Raw genomic sequence first — 20,394 nt, forward strand, 5'->3', positions numbered from 1 at the left:
CCACAGCACATCCTTCTGATACAGAGAAATAAAAACTTTCTTACCTAGAACTTTGATCAAGTTACTGCCTTTTATACCACTATAATGATATTCAAACTGCCTTCAAAGCAAACTAGAACAGAAACTTTGCACACACACATGCACTTGAATTGTACATTTCTTCTATCGTACCAACTTCATGTACCATGATATGCTCGCCATTAATATGCGCTAAAGCTAACCTGCTTGCCTGCTGCAATTTTATCGTTGCAGCAAAACAATGGTGGTGGATTAACCCATCACCTCAAGTTAGCAATACATCCTGGACCAGTTACAGATATGCATTAATCCACAACTTAAAATGTAAAATATCAAGGAGCTGGGTCAATACAGGAATATGAGTCAAGAACAGAGTACTTCAAACATATCCAAACTGAAACTGGTTCTTTTCTCTGCCTAGAAAGGTACTTAACAGTGGGTTCTGAATATCATGTTGACTGACAGGTATGTCATATAAAGAAGGAAATCCTCTCAAATCTTACCTCCTTAAAAATATCAGGTTTAACAAAATTGTATGATGTGTAGATCCCTACTGGATAGAAGCCTGAATACCTAACCCATTATATAAATAGTACATACAGTATAGTATGTAAAGGCTGTGATTTTCTGGGCTGCTGCCTACTTTTTATGTTTTACTGTTGTCTTCATGTAAAGTAACTATATGGAAATGGTGTATCTCAGGAAACACAATGGGTGAAATTTAAATCAACAAACTAAGGATAAACAGTATAGGTCAAAAAGAAGGATACATGTTAACAATATGATGACACACAGCAAAATAAAGAAAATATATGAAGAATACACATCTGAGGGCAAAAGGCTGAGGACAGTTGAAATTGATAGAATATGTAATGACTGAAATAAAAGCACAAGAAAGAGTAGAGAAGAAACTTGAACAATAGTTATAGATAGGAATGAACTGTGAGGATTCCAATGCCATGATAAGGCATGATGTAGAACGACTGCATTTCTTTTATCCAACAGCTTCATGACGGGTAAACATAGACTATAATCCGAAGAACAAATAGGCTTAAATTCCATTACAGGCCCAGAAAGTGACCATTAGTGATACTTGTAATATTTAAGAAAGCAAATGAGCACTTAACTTTAGATTATACCATTTAAATTTTTTTTAACTTGGGAAAATGTTTCAAATTCCACTTTGCTGCCTACTGGCTTTATTTTTAAAAAAATTAGAGAAATGTCATGTAAATCACTGTAGAGAGCATTGCCTTGCTTGTTTGAAAAAAAAAAGTTGATAGTTTGATAGTGCATTCATTCTTATGCCACCAGCACTGAATCAACCATTATAACATTCAAACCAAGAGGAAACTTACAGCAGTATTGATGCTGTCTCCTACTCTGAAGCGTGAGTCTCTTTTCTATGAAGAGCACATGCTTAGGGAGGAAAACAGGATATGAAATTATACAAAAATGTGTGTGCTAGCATTCAGAAAGAAAGCAGGTAAAAGCTTAATTCTCCTCCAAAAAAAAGCAGTTTCTAAATGTGGATTCATTAATGAAAACTTACAACCTAGCAGTTAGCAGAAGCATTTAGGAATGGAAAGCATACAGTCAATGCCAACTATTAGAATCAGTGTTCTACTACCACCCAACTATTCCAGCTTAGCTAACAGTCTTTTTTGTCAAGACTTTTGTTTCTTTTTCCTTTGTTTCCTCTGTTTTCAATTGGGAGAGAACTGTGTGCAGCTGAGTGTTCATTTAAGTCAGAAACACACTGGCTAGATCTAGGTTCAGTGTGGGTGAGTATTGCGTAAGCATTCCACACACCTCCACCAATACGCTGCGAACTCTCCATATCCCAAGCTTTCTGATAGGATTCAGCTGAGACTACACATGGTGCTTTTACTTATGTTACACATATGATCTCAGGTCTCAGCACGTACTGACATACGTAGTTACCATCAAACTTGCTCTTCTCATAAATCCTGAGAAAAAAGGGGAGGGTGGAGGTAGAAAATGGACAGAACTTCTCTGCTAACCTAAACAGAACTAGTATGCATTGCTGCTAAAATATTCCAATAGCTGGCAGCACTGATCCATAATATTATATTTGTAACATAAGGATACATAAACTCTACAACAGATTATCTCAGATTGTCATTGATAATGATGACGGCTAATTTTTTTTAGTATGTTACTTGTACCAAGCATCGCTCTAGGTACTATATATCTCATTTAATCCTCATACACACACACACACACACACACAAATTCTTGTTGGGTAAAGTTATTTTCATCTTCATTTTACATAAAAGGACATTGAGATATAGAAAGAAACTGGTTATATTGATTTTAACATATTTAACTTATTTAAAGTTAAAACATGACATTATTTACCAACCTTTTGATGTAGGGCCAATGGCTGTCACTGCCTCTTGATCTGCTATGTAAAGTTTCACGTCTTTCTTCTTGCTTAAACTGCACCATTATGAAAACGCCTATTTAATAGGACTTTTGTAAAAATAAAGAAAATTTTACACATAAAAAAAAAAAAAAAACTGCACCATGATGTATCACCTATGATTTCCTGTTTTGGATTACTTAAACTCAGTGACAGCTTAAAGGTACTTGGAAAGCAAACTGAATGAGGGATCCTTCCAGGCTTTTTACATTTTTTCACCCCTACCTCAGGCAATCTTTCACAGTTGTCTAGCCCACACCTATTTAAACTGCAATTTGTTTTAGCAACTCACCTTTAAAAAGTCTTTCCAAAGCACCAACTTAAATTTTATAAAATCAACAACTCTTTATATTTTTGAACTCATATTTCATCAGTTTGCATAATTAAATTACAATTGCACATTTATTCGGCATAAACAAATTTGAAAACAAACACAAATGACGCTAGATAAGCAGAGCAGCAGGTAAACAGATGAACAGAAACATACCATTTTTTCAGAGTATTCTGTTGGCCAGAAGCAGGAATAACCTAAAAGGGAGTCTACTGTATACCTATCATTTCCTAATTATGAATAGTACTATTTAATAGGTATACTAGCTTTCTGGAAGAATGGATTTACAATGGAAAAATACAAACAAATTTAGCAAAGAGGTTCACAATGATACCAAAATTCTACACTAGAAAAGTAATACATTCCTTCTTATCTTTCTTTAATTAGAAATTGTAGGAGACTTCTTCACTGACAAAAACTAAGCACAAAATTCCACCCAAAACTCAATTCAGCATAAGACTCCTACCCAAAGCATAAATACATACACTCACATACAAAAAGAAAAACAAATTTTAAATTAATAAAGAAATTAAGGTTTTATGAAAGAAACTTTCTCCCTACTAGAGAAAACCATCACCTCTTGGTGGGGAAAACTCTGAATTTAAAGTTCAGGTTCAGGCAATTACTACTTATTTGATGGGGTAAATCACTTCACCTCTCTGAGCTATCATATCCTTTTCTGAAAAAAAAAAAAAAAAAAAAAAAAAGAGAAAATAATAATGGTTCTCTCCTTCTCACAAAACTATAGTCAGAATTATATAAAATAAAATATATAAAGACACTCTGCAAACTATCTATCATCTTATACATATAAATTGTTATTACTGGAAATCCTAACTTATATTTTCGACAGAGAATTTCAGAGTCAAGGGAGGTCATTTCACAAATGACAAGGCTGTGCTTCAAAAGCCTAAATTACTTTCCTACTTACAGTGGCATGGATGATAGAGCAGAAATAGAGAATTCTTGATTAACCAGGAAAAGAATATCATAGGCATGGGTGTGAGATCAACGGGAGATTCAAGGAAGCTAAAGTGCCCAGAATGAACTAATGCTGTAATGTAGACTGTGAGCAGAGATCAAATTCCAGAAGCCAAGGAGTGTTGTACAGTAAGTCCTGGCAGTGAGGATATCCTTTGGTGAGGATAGTAGAGAAGAAATAGAAAAATTAGTCAAAAAAATTTCGGCCATACCAAATAAGTATTCCATCCTGCACAGTAAAATTTTGATGCCTTTACAAACTAAACAAAATAGGGAATTTAAGATAATTCCCGTGTTTATGCTGTTTCTTTCCACTGGTCAGAATAATTAACCATAGGTTAGGAAGTTAGGAAAACAATAGGATAGACGTCAGTGAAGTTCAAGTGCTTTAATTGGATTCCTTTGGGTACAGTTTGTTTCCCTTTTTCTCTGGCCATTAATCCAGCAGAGGAAAGTGATCTAACACAGCACCATGACATGAAGGGACGGACCCTGAGAGCCTGTCTCTCTATGATGACTGTTCTTGTGCATCCAGGCCGCCTATTGAAACTAACAATGCCTGCTGCTGCTGCCGAAGAGGATCATCCAAACTCTGAAAATGAAACACATCACACAAAGGGATGAAAGAATTCTTATTCCACAGGGTTTAGCTTGCAGCTGGTCATGCATGCCAGAGGGATGTGCCACGAGGATGACAAAGAAGCTTCCAAAGAGAATGGAAGGGGCAGCCAGCCGGACATTTTGAAATACTTAGAAAACTATTCTTTTGAAACTAAGGCAATAAACTAGACTTCTTTATGGCAGAACTTGAGAAAGTCAGGGTTTATTTTTTTTTTTTTTATCTCTGCAATTCACCCACATCATTAAACATTCTTGTGAGTAAAAGAAACTTGAATAATTCCTAACTGGTTATACATTTTTGAGGATTTCCCATTTATAATAAGAGATCATATTATATAATTGATTATTTTTTCCTCTGGGTTGGAGCTCAATATCACTCCAGAGTTTAAAACTGTATGGAAGAATAGGTGTTGGACTTTTCTGTAATTGATGTAGATACAATGTATAATAAATACACTTGTTACACAAAGTAGCATGCTGGTTAAGACCACAGACTTTGAGGTCTCAGTGATGAAACTGAGGGAATACTCACTGCATGGCATCAGGTCTCATGGGCTCTAAGGATCCCAAATAGCTGTGCCAGGTAAGAGTTTGCCCACAGGAAGTGCTCCAAATAGAATCAACAGTCATAAGAACCTGCCCTACAGCTGCCATTGCTCTTGGCCCCTCAACTGATCACAGCAAGGCATAATCCAGCTCTTAAGCTGCCTTGGATATCCATGTTTAAAGAGTGTCAAAAGCAGCACCTGAAGTTTTGAAAGACAATGCTGCACTGGGGCATCGGCCTTTTCTGATTAAGTTCACTCATTCATAGCAGTCTAAAAAGAATACTGGCTCTCCCTCCCTGGCCCTTCTCCACTACTGTTCCAAAAAGCTCACCTTCTTCTGTTTACAGGATAAATGCGGAAGGCTCCTTTCATTGCCCTTAATGGTACACACAATAGACTTAGCAATCATTTCTACCAACTATATCACTGACTCATATGAACTCTGCATAACCAGATGTGTGACTTTGTGGACGTTATTTAATCTCATTTAGCCTTAGATTCCTCATTGGTCAAATGAAAATAGTATCTGTCTTATGAGACTGTTGTGAAGAATAATAAGATAATATTTACCTCACAGTTTAGTTATAAGCACAAAGGGTGATTCAATAAATGTCAGTCATTACCAGTGTCATTTTCTATAACAGGAGTAACAAATAGTTCATGTAAGAAACTGAAATGAGAACTGGAACACAGTATCAAAAATATTCCCCTTTCCTGTCAAGATACTATTATTGATTCGAACATTCTGTCATTTATTTCAGGTTAAAACACAGTTTAAGAAAAGCATCGCTTCCTCAAAAGATTATGTCAAAGTGAAAATAACTAATTGGGAGAAATATTTCTTTTCCATGCATTCAGCTTATCCGTTCTAATTAATCTCCTTCAAACTACTGTAAACAAGTTCTTGTTAAAAGGGTTTTAACTTCTCAAATGGCTACTATTATACAATGTTTTATAGATAAATCTTTGGCATTGGAGGGTTTCCCTAATTGTTCTGATATTTCTTATTCCCCATTCCTACCATCCACTTGCTCAGAAGCTCTTGCGACCTCTCTCAAAGAGAGAAAATAATTTGAATGAAAACCAATACTACAAAAGCAACGTTAAAATATATTTGAGAAAAAATGACTGTCACTCTAGGTCATGCTACAGGTGCTGTACCATTCAATGGCACAAAATTAACTTTTAGCCCTAAGTCCACTACCAATGAATTCTAAAGACTAAAGAAAGCACAGGGAAATAAAAAATATTTATAAGTATAAACAAAGATAAGAGATTATAATGAGAAAAAAGTGTACATAAAGAGAATATTTATAATATAATTTTAAATTAACCCTATACAATAAAATTTAACTAATAATAAACCTTTCCCTAAGAATTATATAATATTTTAAATTCAGACTTAATACTAGTAAATAAACTAAGAATTTACATAAATCCCTACCATTAATTACTTCTTTGCATCATGAAACTTTGCTCCCAAAATTTTATGCTAATCTTCCACTTAAGTTCTAAAGACAAAAAAAAAAAAAGAAAACCTTACTATTTCATTCTAAAAGAATTGGTCCATAATTAGTGAAAATCTAAGTCATTTTTCTCACCTTTCCTTTCAGCAATGCCCATCCAATCAATCACTAGATCCTGTCAACTCTTTATTTCCACTATTATAGCCTAGAATCCTAAATAATCTAATTATTTCCAACCTCTTACCTCTTTCATCCATATTTATGCTTCAAGAATTACCTTCTATTAAAAAGAAAGGCTCAAGGAATTTCCCTCACCTCCTCAAAAACCTTAAATTGTTTATAGAATAAAATGTATCACTAAGCATAGCATTCAGTCTTTCACAGTGTGGCACAGAACTACAATTAACAGTAATTAAATAAATGTAAAATGTATTCATTAACTGCCTGATAGGTTCCACACTCCAAACTTGATAGTGGGTTGGTAGTGGTGACAAAGATGAGCTCAACACAGTACCTATTCTCAAAGAAGCCAGTTGAGTAGGGAAGCAGATAAGTAAACTAAAATTTGTAATGCCCTTTAGTGAGTACAAAAAAAGGTAAGTAACTACATGTGCTACTAGAATTAGATGGTAAGTCCCAACTCATTGAGGAGAAAGGTAAAATAGAAATATGTTGGTTTTCTGCTTCTGAAAATGATGAAGTAATAGAAACAGCATATACCTCCTGCCTTAAACGACTAAAAATCTAAACAAAAGATATAAAATATTTGCTTGCAGACATTGCACAACACGCACAGCACAGCAATTGCTGAGAAAAGGTAATTAACGAGGTTATTCCCGCTCTTGCTGTAGCATACTATCTTGAGAAAGTTATCAGACCATGACTCAGGGAGGTAGAATCCTAACAGAGACTGCTTTATCCAGGGCCACACTAATAGCTGGGAGTGGAGCTGGGCCTCTGATAGGAATCTTTCTAACTGCAAAGTCCCCAGAAGTTTTAATTTTTACTCACCTCTACCTTTCTATTTTTTCTTTTACACTATAGAAATCATACTTCAAAATTTAAACACTAATCCATTCAGTGAATCTCCCTAATCCCAACTGTCCCCAGTCACGATGAAAATATTACCATCCTCTAAATATTGTATTACTTTGTGTTTACTGTTATATAACATAAACTTTCCTGCTATATTTAATAATAATTTTAATGTGAACTAACATTTATTGAAGCCTTACTACATTATTTTACGTTGGTAAGAACACTTAAAATGAGATCTACCCTACTAGCAAATTTTAAGAGTACAATATTTTTAAGTGTGCAGTATTGTTGACTACAGGTACAATGCTGTACAGCAGATCTCTAGAACTTATTCATCTTGCTTAACCGAAACTTTATGTCCATTAATTAGTAACTTCCCATTTTCCCTTTCCTTCAGCCCTTGGCAACCACCACCATTCTATTCCTTGATTCTATGAATTTAATTATTTTAGATACTTCATGTAAGTGGAATCATGTAGTATCTGTCTTTCTATGACTGGCTCATTTCAATTAGTACAGTGTCCTCAAGTTTTAGTCATGTTGTCTCATTGCAGTATTTCCTCTTTTTTAAAGACCGAATAATATTCCACTCTATGTATATACCATTTTCCTTATCCATTCATCCATAGAAGAACATTTAGGTTGTTTCCACATCTTGGTCATTGCTAATCTTTTTCAGATCCTGATTTCAATTCCTCTGGATAAACAACAAAGTATCAATAGAAGTGAAGTACATCAACATGATAAGGACATATATGAAAAGGCTACATACCAGTTTTCAATGGAAAAAAAAACTGAAAGCTATTCCTCTAAGATCAGCAACACGGCAAGGATGTTCACTCTTGCCACTTCTATTCTACATAGTACTGGAAGTCTTACCCAGGGCAATAAGCCAAGAAAAAGAAACAAAAGGCATTCAAATTGTAAAGGAAAAAGTAAAACTGTCTAGTTGGTAGAGTCTATGATTTTATGTATAAAAAAATCCTAAAGACTCCATTAAAAAACTGATAGAACTAATAAATGAATTCAGTAGAATTGCAGGACACAAAATCAACATACAAAATCAGCTGCACTTCTATATATTAACAAGGAACCATCTGAAAAAAAATTAGAAAAACATTCCCATCTAAAATAGCACCAAGAAGTATAAAATACTTAGGAAGACAATTAAGGATATTAAAGATTATATACTGAAAACTACAAAACATTGATGAAAGAAATTCAAGATAGAAGATATCCTGTGTTCATGGATTGGCAGACTTTAATATTGTTAAAATGTCCATACCCAAAGTAATCTATAAAGTCAATTCTACATTTCTGTAATTCACATGGAACCACAAATACCATGAATAGCCAAATTGATCTTGAGAAAAAAACAAAGATTGAGGCATCACATTTTATTGCTTCAAAATATATTACAAAACAAAATAATCAAAACAATATGGTGCTGGCATAAAGATAGATATATATACCAATTAAACAAAATATAGGGCCAAGAAATAAATCTACACATAAATGGTCAACAAATTTTTTACAAGGGTGCCAAGAATACACAATGGGAAAAGGATAGTCTTGTCAACAAATGGTGCTAGGAAAAACAGCAAGATAATAAAATTGGATCTTTATCTTACAACATACACAAAAATAAACTCAACATCGATTAAAGACTTAAATATAAAACCTGAAACTCTAAATCTTTTAGAATAAAACATACAGGAAAAGCTTCGTAACATTCATCATAGTAATGATTTCATGGCTGTAACATCAAAAGTACAGGCAACAAAAATAAAAATAAACAGTTAAGACTATACATCAAACTAAAAACCATTTGCACAGCAAACAGCATAGTGAAAAGGCAACCTATGGAATAGGAGAAAATATCTACAAACCATATACCTCAGTGATTCCCAAGCTTTTTGGCACCAGGAACTGGTTTTGTGGAAGATAATTTTTCCAAGGACAGGAGGGTGGTTTTGGGATGAAACTGTTCCATCTCAGATCCTCAAGCATTAGTTAGAGCCTCACTTATGAGGCTCTAGATCCCTTGCGTGCACAGTTCGCAATAGGGTTCACATTCCCATGAGAATCTAATGCCACTGCTGATCTGACAGGATGCAGAGCTCAGGCGGTAATACTCACTGGCCGGACACTCACCTCCTGCTGCGCAGTCCAGTTCCTAACAGGCCAGGGACCATTATTGGTCTGCAGCCCGGGGTGCGGCGGGTGGGGAGGAAAACTCCTGATATGTCTGATAAGGGGTTAATATCCAAAATACATAAAGAACTCCTATAATTTAAGAACAAAAAGAAAAAAAAAACTAATAATCCAACATTTAATAATGGACTATGGAATTTGCTAAGGTCTGAATATTGCCCCTCCACCAAATTCATATGTTGAAACTTAATTGCAATGTGATGGTATTAAGAAGTAGGGCTTTTAGGAGGTGATTAAAGCATGAAGGCAGATCACTCATGAATGGGACTAGCAATTTTAAAAAGGGATGATGAGCTGTTTGCCCTTCCACAATGTGTGGGCAAAGAAGGCACCCTCTATGAAGAACAGGCCCTCACCAGATACAGAAACTGCCAGTGCCTTGACCTTGGACTTTCCAGCCTCTAGAACCATGAGTAATAAATTTCTGATGTTCATAAATTACCCAGTATTTTCTTAGAGCAGCCCAGACTAAGAGAGACTTGAATAAAGATTTCTTTAAAGTAGACATACAAATGGCCAAGAGATACATTTAAAAATATTTAACATCACTTATCATCATCAGAGTAATTCAAATTACAACCACAATGAGGCATTGTCTCACACCTGTCAGGGCTGTTAATAAAACAAAAGGCAAATGTTGGCGAGGATGTAGAGAAATTTGAATCCTTGTACACTGTTGGTAGGAATGCAAAATGGTGAAGCCACTACGGAAGATAGTCTGAAGTTTCCTCAAAAAATTAAAAATAGAACTGTTATACAATTCAGAATTCTTACTTTTAGGTATTTATCAAAAGAAACTAAAATTAGTATCTTGAAAAGAGCTTACCACAGCATTTCTCTAAATGCTGCACTTGTACCAAATCATTTAATCCTCAGGACAACCCAATAGGTACTACTTTTAGCTTCAATTTGTAGATAAGGAAACTGAAACCCAGGCTAAATAACTTGCCTAAAGTGAAATAAGTAGTGAGTTTCAGAGTAGGAATTCAAAACAGAAAATCTGGCTCCAAAGTCCATGCACATAACCTCATTGTTTCCCTATCTGAATCACCTAATAGACTTCTTAAATATAGAGACAATTCATAACTAATCTTGTTATGTGTATATCTCATACTATCTAGAACAATGTGTTATTGCTAATAGCTAGTCTATGTTGTTTTTGATATGAATGAATGAAGAAAAGAGCAATATGAAGCTATGGAGGAATAATCACACTGAGTGCTAAGCCAGAACTCTGGTAAACCATAACTATATATAAAATGTGCTGAAAATTCTTTATGAGAAATTATTTTTCATCCTCACAACTCCTCAGAAATTTTATCCACAAGTAACTAAAGTTTTCACAGGTTTCACTGATAGGATCTTCACTCTTAGCTAATTTCAATATTGGAAAATCATAGACGATTATTTTATATCTATTTTTAATGACTATTATGACACATATTTCATATATTTTAGTCTACATATAGAACATTATCAGTAACAATGTGTGTGTGTGTGTATATATATATATATACATATATATGAAGACTGAGATAGAGAGCGGGGTAGATGATATGGGGGTTGAGGTAGTTGGGAATGAAGAAACCAGCAATGGTAAAAACAAGATAATAGAAATAAAAACAACTAACATTTTCTCAAACACCTACCAATAGCTAGGCACCTTATTAGGTCTTTTAAGTTCATCATCTCACCTAGTCCTCACGACAACCATGAGGTAAAAATAAGTTGAACCCTGAAATTTTGATATTCCTTTTCTTTAACAATAGATTGTATCAAGTGAATTAAAAGAATGTATTTGCAAAGTGAATAACCATTTTATTAAATTAGAGTAGAAGCTTAAAAGTCATTGGACTGCTATAATACATGAACTACGTTTTTTTCAATTAGTGCTTTCACCAACTTTATTAAAAAAGTCATATAAAGGGCTGACAATCACTATTATTCTGTTTATACTGATACCATCATGAGTTCACATATGATTAATATTTATTCCACATAAACTTATTCACAAGTTAGTACACTGTTCACTAAGAAAATATGGTAAAGTTGTCAGATTCTTGAGGTAGGGCACGATAATAAGTGCTAGAATCAATGCACTGTATGAATTGCCTTGAATAATTCTCTAGGTGTTCAAGAAGTTTCCACTTACTCTCCAGGTCTAATGAGTATTACATGCAATAATCATAATTAAAACAGAAGTAATGGAAAAATGTGCACATAGCTACAAAATACCATAATCTCAGAATTAATCTTCAGTCCAAGTCTTTTTTATTTTTTATTTATTATTATTATTATTTTTTGAGATGGAGTCTCCCTCTGTCACCCCGGCTGGAGTGCAGTGGTGCAATCTCAGCTCACTGCATCCTCTGCCTCCTGGGTTCAAGCGATTCTCCTGCCTCAGCCTCCTGAGTAGCTGGAATTATAGTTGCCTGCCACCATGCCCCACTAATTTTTGTATTATTGGTAGAGATGGGGTTTCACCAAGTTGGCCAATCCAGGCTGGTCTCGAACTCCTGACCTCAAGTGATCTACCCACCTCGGCCTCCAAAAGTGCTGGGGTTACGAGTGTGAGCCACCATGCCCTGCCTGTAGAGTCTTAAATCACAAATGTTTATCAAGAAGTTTAAGTTTTGTTCATTAATTTAATTCACTCCATTCTTCGTAAAAACTCTGATATGCTAAACCTTCAATTATTCAATTGCATATTATCCATACTTTAAAAATAATTGCTCAAGTGACATATCACATGACATGACATGACATGACATTATTAATGGATACTAGTAATAGAGTGCCTACTATGTGCTGGGGAAAATATTAGTTGTTTACTATATGATCTTATTTATTCTCCATCATTCTAGTTTGGCTTTCTTATCTGCATTTTACAGATGAGGAAAATAGCTCAGTGTTACAAACCGAATGTTTGTGCCCAAATGTATATGTTGAAACCATACTCCCAATGTAATGCCACTAGCAGATGGGGCTTTTGAGAGGTAACTGGGATTAGATAAAGTCATGAGGTTTATGGGATTAGTGCTCTTATAAAAGAGACCCCCAAGAGCTAGCTTGCTCTCTTTCTACCAGAACCACAATGAAGAGCTAGCAGTCTGCAGCCCAGACGAGGGTCTTCACCAGAACTCAACTATGCTGACACTCTGATCTTGGACTTCCAGCCTCCAGAACTGTGAGGTTACAGCAGCCCAAATTGACTGAGACACTCAGAATAAGCTATCCATGGTCTTACAAAGATCAAGCATTGTATTAGAACAGGAACTCAAATCCACCTCGGGCTACCACAAACAATAAGAAAATTTTGCAGACTAGGAGACTATAAAGTTAACATACAAAAATCAACAGCCTTTCTACACAGAAACAAATGCCAGTTAGAAAATATAGAAGAAAAGAGCCTGTTTAGTATAGTAAGGCTGTAAGAAAGTAAGCAAGTACATAAATAAGTGAATACAATACCAAAAGGTAGACTTAATAATAAATGTTTAAACCTAAAGCCAAAAGGAAAATTAAAACATTTCAGCAACACACAACAGTTACTGGGCAAATGGATATAAAAAACAGATTCTTGGATAGAAAGATTCACCCTCAGAAGAACATTAATTGTTGTGATGTTAATTCATAAATTCCTTAAAATTTCAATAAAAATGCCATCAGGGATTTTCTTTTTCCTCAAGATCTGCTAGTTGATTATAAAGTTCACTTGGAATAACAAATAAGCAAGAAAAGCCAGAAAACATTGAAAAAGAGTAATGGTAGGAGCAGGGAGGGAAGCTAACATTTCAGATATAAAAACACGTTATAAAGCTTCTATAATTAAAATAATGTGATAATTTTCACATGCATAGACAGGTCAATGGCACAGAATAGAAGAATATAGAAATATGTCTGATTATATAGAAAAACTTACTACAGGATATCATGCAAGTACTAGAAGAAACATTGATGAATTCCCTTACAAACTGAGATTGGGAAAACTGTTTCTAATTATGCTTCAATGTGATAATATCCAAGAAAGTCAACTAAACAACGGCGTATTAAAGGCAAATACCTTTTTATCAAATAAACATCATTCTCTCGATTCTATGTAAAGTAATATCTAAAATACCCCTGGGAATCACATAAATCTCAAAATTGTTGAGTAGAACAAACTTTAACAGTTTCTGTTCCTTCATCATCATTGTTAAACCCCAGCAGAAAGATCATAGTAATATCACCAAAACCTAAAAGAGCCTAAAACACACATCTGTAGGGTTTGGTTGGAAATAAACTACACTATCCTACATCCAATTCATATCTAAGACTTTTCCTTGCATTTCAGTACAATGATGCTTATGTTTTAAGAGGGATTACAATCCTTGAATATCTCAATCCATAATTTATATTAAAAAATGTATAAGTAATTTGTATGTGCTAGAGGGCAAGGGCCCTTAATAGATACTTAGATTTATCCTATAATTAAAAAATAATAATAATGCAAATGTATGTCAAAGCTCTGTAAACAATATTTTCAGAAAATTTGTTGTGGAGAAGGACCCCTGGTGTCCAGCTGGATTTAAGCCAGTCTATAATATAGCTGTTGACTGCATTGCCTTCAAGTCTATTATCAGACAAATCTTTACTTACCTTGAAATGTTTGACTTCACCATAAAATATATCAAGTTTCTAAAATTTGTAAAGATTATATTTAGGAATAAAAATATTGGTAGTGTTACATTATTTCCAAATAACACTTTGAGAAGCATGATACAGATTCTTTAGACACGGAATACACCATCACTGACTGGCAGGAATGTATCTCAGACACAATAGTTATGGTGTCTGATTGGTGTCTCTGGAACATATAGATAGTATTTACATTTATAAAAATAAGTACTATATTCACAAGTGGCTTCTGGAAAAGCTTCTTTTAAAAAGCAACATTAAAATAGCACATTGGTAAGAGACATCACAGCCTTGCTATATACTAACATTGCCTTGCAAATGAAAACCCTGTACTATTCCTTATGATCAGGGTTTCACCCATTTATTTGGTTAATCATTCAAATGGCTAAACAGACCTCTAATTTGAAAATAAAAACCAATTGATGCAATCACAAACAAGTTCTAAAATTGCGGTTTATAAAAATTGAAATCTTGTTCTAAGCCAAAACACACACACAGTTACCTTTTCCTAATCAGAGCATTCATTTCTCCTCATTATGATCTCACAAGCACATTAAAATCTTATTAACATTAATTACTTCTGAGCGCCTATGCATGAGCAGTGACAGTCGTGAGTGTGCGCGGGTCTGGATCATATCTACATTTATATACCTTGCTGCACTTTGCTTATAAAACATGTGAAAATATTTCTGCTAACACCAATTAGCTAATTTCACACACACACAGATAGTAAACTGCTGTCTCACTGCACAGCCTATCAGAAACCAGTAAACATATGGACAAACGGACGGGAAAGAAAGCAGAAACACCTCTTGAATGTGAAAACTAAAATGCCTTGTACTTGAGCCTGAATTCTTAAGGTGAAAACAAGTTGGGAGGACAAAATAACAAAAACAGAAAATAATTTAAAATGATGAAACCAAGCATTCTATTTTCTACACAGATGAGTTCAGTGATAAAATGAGAGAGACAAAGAAAAACTGGCAAGCTAACAGCAGCAAACACAGGAGAAATACACAGAAATGAAAATGTCCTTCTTTACATGTGTACATGCACAAACACACACATATCTGCTCCTCTTAAATATACTCATATTGTAATATGAATAAAAACAATATAAACTTTACTCTGACCATAAGGTAATAGCACACTACATTTCAAAGTCAAACAGGTCTATCCTCACAAGCAAATAAATATTCCTGCTCAAACCAAATGCTTTCTGGATTCTACTTATACAAAGAACACTATATACAGGAGCCATTAAAACCTACGATGGAAACTCAAAGTAAATGCAAAAACCTAGGCAGTTATAGCCACAAAGCTACATATAATTCTTATCTCTTTGCTTCACAATCTCCTCTCAGAATACAACTATTTTATCATTCATACATATACTCCATCAATTTGTGTCCTTCTTTGCCTCATCATATGTCCTTCATTAGGAATATTATTAAAGAATAACCATTGATCATCACATTCACATTTTCTTTTTCGATCCATGTGCCCATCTTCTCCTCACAGCCTAGAGTATATAAATCCAAAGTCCTATTAGATACCACTGTATCTATATAGCCTTTCTGCCATCTTTAATTTCTTTGTTGCCATCAAACTATACTGTTTCACAAAGAAAATACCAAAAAAGTCTGTATTCCATAATGAAATTTTCAGTGAGGAAAACACTTAACCTCATTGGATTATGATACCTATGTTTGTAAACAAAAGCGAATAATAAAACTTAAATCTAAGAGTATTATACTTATTACATTATTTTAGAACATTTGACTACAAAATAAATACAGAAGGAATATGATACATTCAGCCATCCAGCACAATTCATGTTCAGTTGATATACGCAGTTAAGCTATAATTATAGCTCATGCTATAATTCCAGTTTTCTACCTATTGTCCAGCAGGCTCACTGGCCTATAGTACAGCGGTCAGTGACCCATGGCAGTACAGGTATGCATCATAGAGACAGGCTACATAACAAAAGCCTAAGTGCTGTTTCTGTAGAGTAGGATATATATTGGAGAAGAAATGGTAGGGAGCAGAGAGAGGGTTTCTAAATATTTTTGAAATAGTATTAAAATATTTGACATTGGTATTAATATAAAATGCAAATGGTAACCAAGAATATACTGTATTTTGTTTTAATTTAGTATTATTCAACGTGCTCATAACTGAACAAAGTTTAGTGGATATTGTCTGTGAAAACTAAAACTTGCTAATATAAGGACTATTAGCTAACAAAGTGTTAAAAATTTTCATAAAGGATAGTAAAATAATGCTAGATGCAATAAAATGGTATTTAAAGATGAGAAAGAGTTATTTCAAGTAATTTCCAGTTTACCATAACAATTTACATATTAAAATTATCATCCTTATGATGTTTACATAGACTTTGTATAGGTAAGTAGCAACCGTCACAGTAATAATATTTACTACTTGTAAACATTCTGACTTAACCAGGCTTAGCATACTGCATGAAGAGTGCCCTAAAACAAAAAAAAGAAGAAAAAAAAAGCCTAGAGAAGTAAGAAAATAAAAAGTTGAAAACCTAATAGAATTAGTGGTTACCTGTATCATAACACAATAGCACTCTATGCTTTAAAAAAAATGGATTTTTAATTAGTAAACACTGAAATATTTGTTTATAGGCCATTTATAGCCCACTAAACAAAATCTTGGCACCAAAAATTAAAGTATTACCAACAATTGCCAAATGAAGGTCAATCCATTTTTTTAATATCTAAATTAACAGATCAGTGGAAAAAATATGGGACTTGTTTTTTTAAAAGTTCAATTTATATTAACATTTTCAAGAATACATTGCATTAAAATAGATCCCAAATGATCAGAAAATTATGGAAAATCAGGAGTGAACAAAGAAACAATCTTGAGTAAATATAAAAAGTATCATCATGTTAATCAGTTAGCTATGCTGCAGAAAGCATCCCAACAATCCACTGACATATGGCCAAGATAGAACTAGCAAAAAGTGCACAAATACATTGAGACTCAGAACCCACCTTCTCTTTCATAAATGCCCCATCACAAACTGCAAAGATTAGGTGGCCAAATTTCAACATCAAAGATTCACTTGGCATTTTGAACCAGATCTAAGAATCATGGTCTTTATTTTCCAGTAAAAGCTAATAAGCTGAGACTTACTTAACTCTTTCCTGTTTTGTTTTGTTGCTGTTGTTGTTGTTGTTGTTGTTTTGAGCTTCTCAAGGAATACTACATGTGAAAACGATAGTTCGTCATTTCCAAAAAAGATACTCATCCAGATTGTCCTCCAATCGGTGAAATCTGAGATGTCTAAAAAGTCTTCTTTGTGAAAGCCTTACAAATATATCCAAAGATGTTGAGTCCCATATGGCTCTGATAAATGAAACCCGTTATTGTGAATTTCAAGCTCTTCCTTAAATCAAAACACTATTGGGTGAATTTGGTGCTCATGAAATAAAGCACTAATTGCGTGGCCTAACAACACTGAATCCTCTGCCTAGCAGACATTTTAAGTTGTGCCAAATTGGTTTTGGGATGTGAACAAATATCCTGGAGCCAGACTCTCTCACATGCACACACTACTCCCTGGAAGTAAGTTGGACACTCTTGGAAACTGCATTAACTCTTTCAGGCCACCAGGAAACCTAACTCTCACTAAAGGAAAGGCCTCTTTTAAGATAAAAACAAGTCATTTCATCTAAAGTTAAACCTAAGAAAGAGGTAAAAGAGCAAAAACTAATTCGTGGCTAGTTAAACACTAAAATGTCCACAGACGTAAAATAGTCCCTATACCCCAATGGATGCTTTTTCAGATGTATACAGAAAACCTTATTTGGGCATAATTTCCAAGACATTAATAAGAGTTGTGTGCATTCAGGAAAAGAGAATTCATTTTAAGCTTAATATGCCACATTTGCCTCAGGCCGAGTGATAAGAAACTTTTGTTTCTTTGGTAATCACTCTCAGCTTATTATATCAGGAAATTTCTTGAGTTTTTATTTCACCACATGAAATATGATTTCCACACTAGAAATTTTTTTTATGGTCTTTTTGTTCTGGTTCAGAAAGATGCCTACAAACATGAAGCTGAGTATTTAAATGGCAATTAATGTAATCCCATCTCCCTTGCTCTCAAATTTAGGAGTTCATAAAAACAATTTTTAAAAGCACCTAAATAAAAGAAAAATGTACAAAAACGGGCTTTGTATTTCTTTCTCTTTTTTTTAGTCTTAATTTCTTCAGCAGTAATTTCTTAGAAATAAGTTGTTTACTTTGGTAGGACATTTTAATTAAGCATTTTATTTACAGTATGATGAAACTACAGCATTTCTTTCCCCTTTTATCTCATTAATAAATATCCTGGATTATATTTGTCCCCAGGATTACCTAAACTAACTACAATTTTACACTTTTAGGTCACTGTCATTTTGTTGCTGTCATTCATCTTTCACCTTAAAGGCTTATGAAGATATAGATTAAGCAAAAACTACTTTTTGTAGATGGAGATACCTAAATGCTTGTGAAAATGGTATTTTTCAGTCATTTCTAGTTTAAGCCTTCTGTATTTCTTAGAGAACCATATTTATTTTGTGTCAATTGGTGTGAATTTAAGAGTATTACTAGAACCCTATGTTCCACCTCCAACAAAGCTTTATATTCTAACAATTAGCCTGCATGTGCTGCTGCCACTGACTTTTAATAATACATAAAAAAAAAAACTACCCTTGTCAGCCAACCCTAAAAGGAAACTAGCTGCTAGTTGCAAGTACACAGGACACAGTTGTAAATCAAATGTGTGTAGCTGCTTCTGGCTTCTATTGGTTCAAACTGCAATTCTTAGAATGGAATACAGGCTATGGGTATGTCTATACGAAGGATCTCTACCTGATTTTCATTGGGGTTTTGGATCTCTGAATAATTCATATATTTCCAAATCAAAATTTAGAGGATCTGTTAGAGCACTGGTCTGTGTTTTTACTATGTCTGATGTGATGGCATCACTTCTAAGTTCTGTTGCATATTTAGTTAGCTGCTGGTAACCAAGTAAAACTCACATTCTAGTAGAACTTGTTTGGTATCTAGAACCTGACTAAGGACACTAAGGGGTAAATGGTAATATTCAACAGATACCACATTAAAAAGTTTTCAGTAATTTTTAAGTCAACTATTTATCATATCAGTGAGAAGTTGGTCCAAAACATATTCACAACTTAGACAGAGTGATACTAGGGCCAAATAGCAACTTTCCCCTGGTGTTCAAGCACAGAGGCTAACTGGGACAGTTATAAACTTTATGGAAGTCTAAAATTCTGATTCATATTTCTACCATGGTCCTCCTTTCCAATCTAAATCCATCTAATGATATCAATTTAGGAGGAAAAGGTATCAAAATTTAGCTTATGTTCATTTCAAATACCTCAGATAACCGTAATTAGGAGGTAAAGATAAAAATGGCCTATCTTTAAATAGGTGTCCATCACGTTTTTCACATTTAGAGCTCTGCCATGAGCTCAGAATTACTTATTCAATGACATTTCCTTTTTTCAGTTCTATCTTCATTACTTACATGATCCAAATAAAATAGAGAAAAAAGGCTTAACATGACGCACACTGTCCTTACAGCTCAGCTAATTCTAAATGGTTTTAATAGTCTAAATATATTTAATAACTAGCCTCTACACCTAAGATTATCAGCAGAATACTTTTTTAGATGTTAAAAGACAGTAGCCAAAGGAGACGAGGAAAGAAGAGGTGAGTAGGGATATTAGGGGAGCATATTTATCAACCAAAAAAGCTGGATTGTCCAATTTACTCACTGGAGCAATGAATAACCTAGTTCCTAGTAACAACCCCAACACTGAAAACTGCTGTGTAACCATGGGCAAGTTATTTAACTTTAACTGGCTTCCACTTCTTAATCTGTGATGCAAGCATAATACAGCTTAAGGCACCAACTGCTTCCTGCATCCCTATACTGGCTAGGATCTTTTAAAAATTATTTCCTGGCCAAAACCTCACCCACATGCCATCAGTTATTTTCCC

The 20,394-nt window shown here is 34.2% G+C and overlaps 1 protein-coding gene across 21 annotated transcripts in view; it reads right to left on the bottom strand.

The window, feature by feature from the left end:
- ZBTB20 (zinc finger and BTB domain containing 20) overlaps window positions 1–20,394 on the bottom strand; it is an 816,756-nt gene that overhangs the window by 736,409 nt on the left and 59,953 nt on the right. The window contains exon 2 of one of the 21 annotated variants that reach the window (XM_021932887.2): window positions 9,604–9,735. The exons of the other annotated variants lie outside the window; for them this stretch is intronic. The gene's annotated coding sequence lies outside the window, so the exon portion shown is untranslated. The remainder of the gene's footprint in view (window positions 1–9,603; window positions 9,736–20,394) is intronic. 21 annotated transcript variants of the gene reach the window in all.

Source organism: Papio anubis, chromosome 2 (assembly GCF_008728515.1).
Source record: "Papio anubis isolate 15944 chromosome 2, Panubis1.0, whole genome shotgun sequence".
NCBI classification, from domain to species: domain Eukaryota; kingdom Metazoa; phylum Chordata; class Mammalia; order Primates; family Cercopithecidae; genus Papio; species Papio anubis.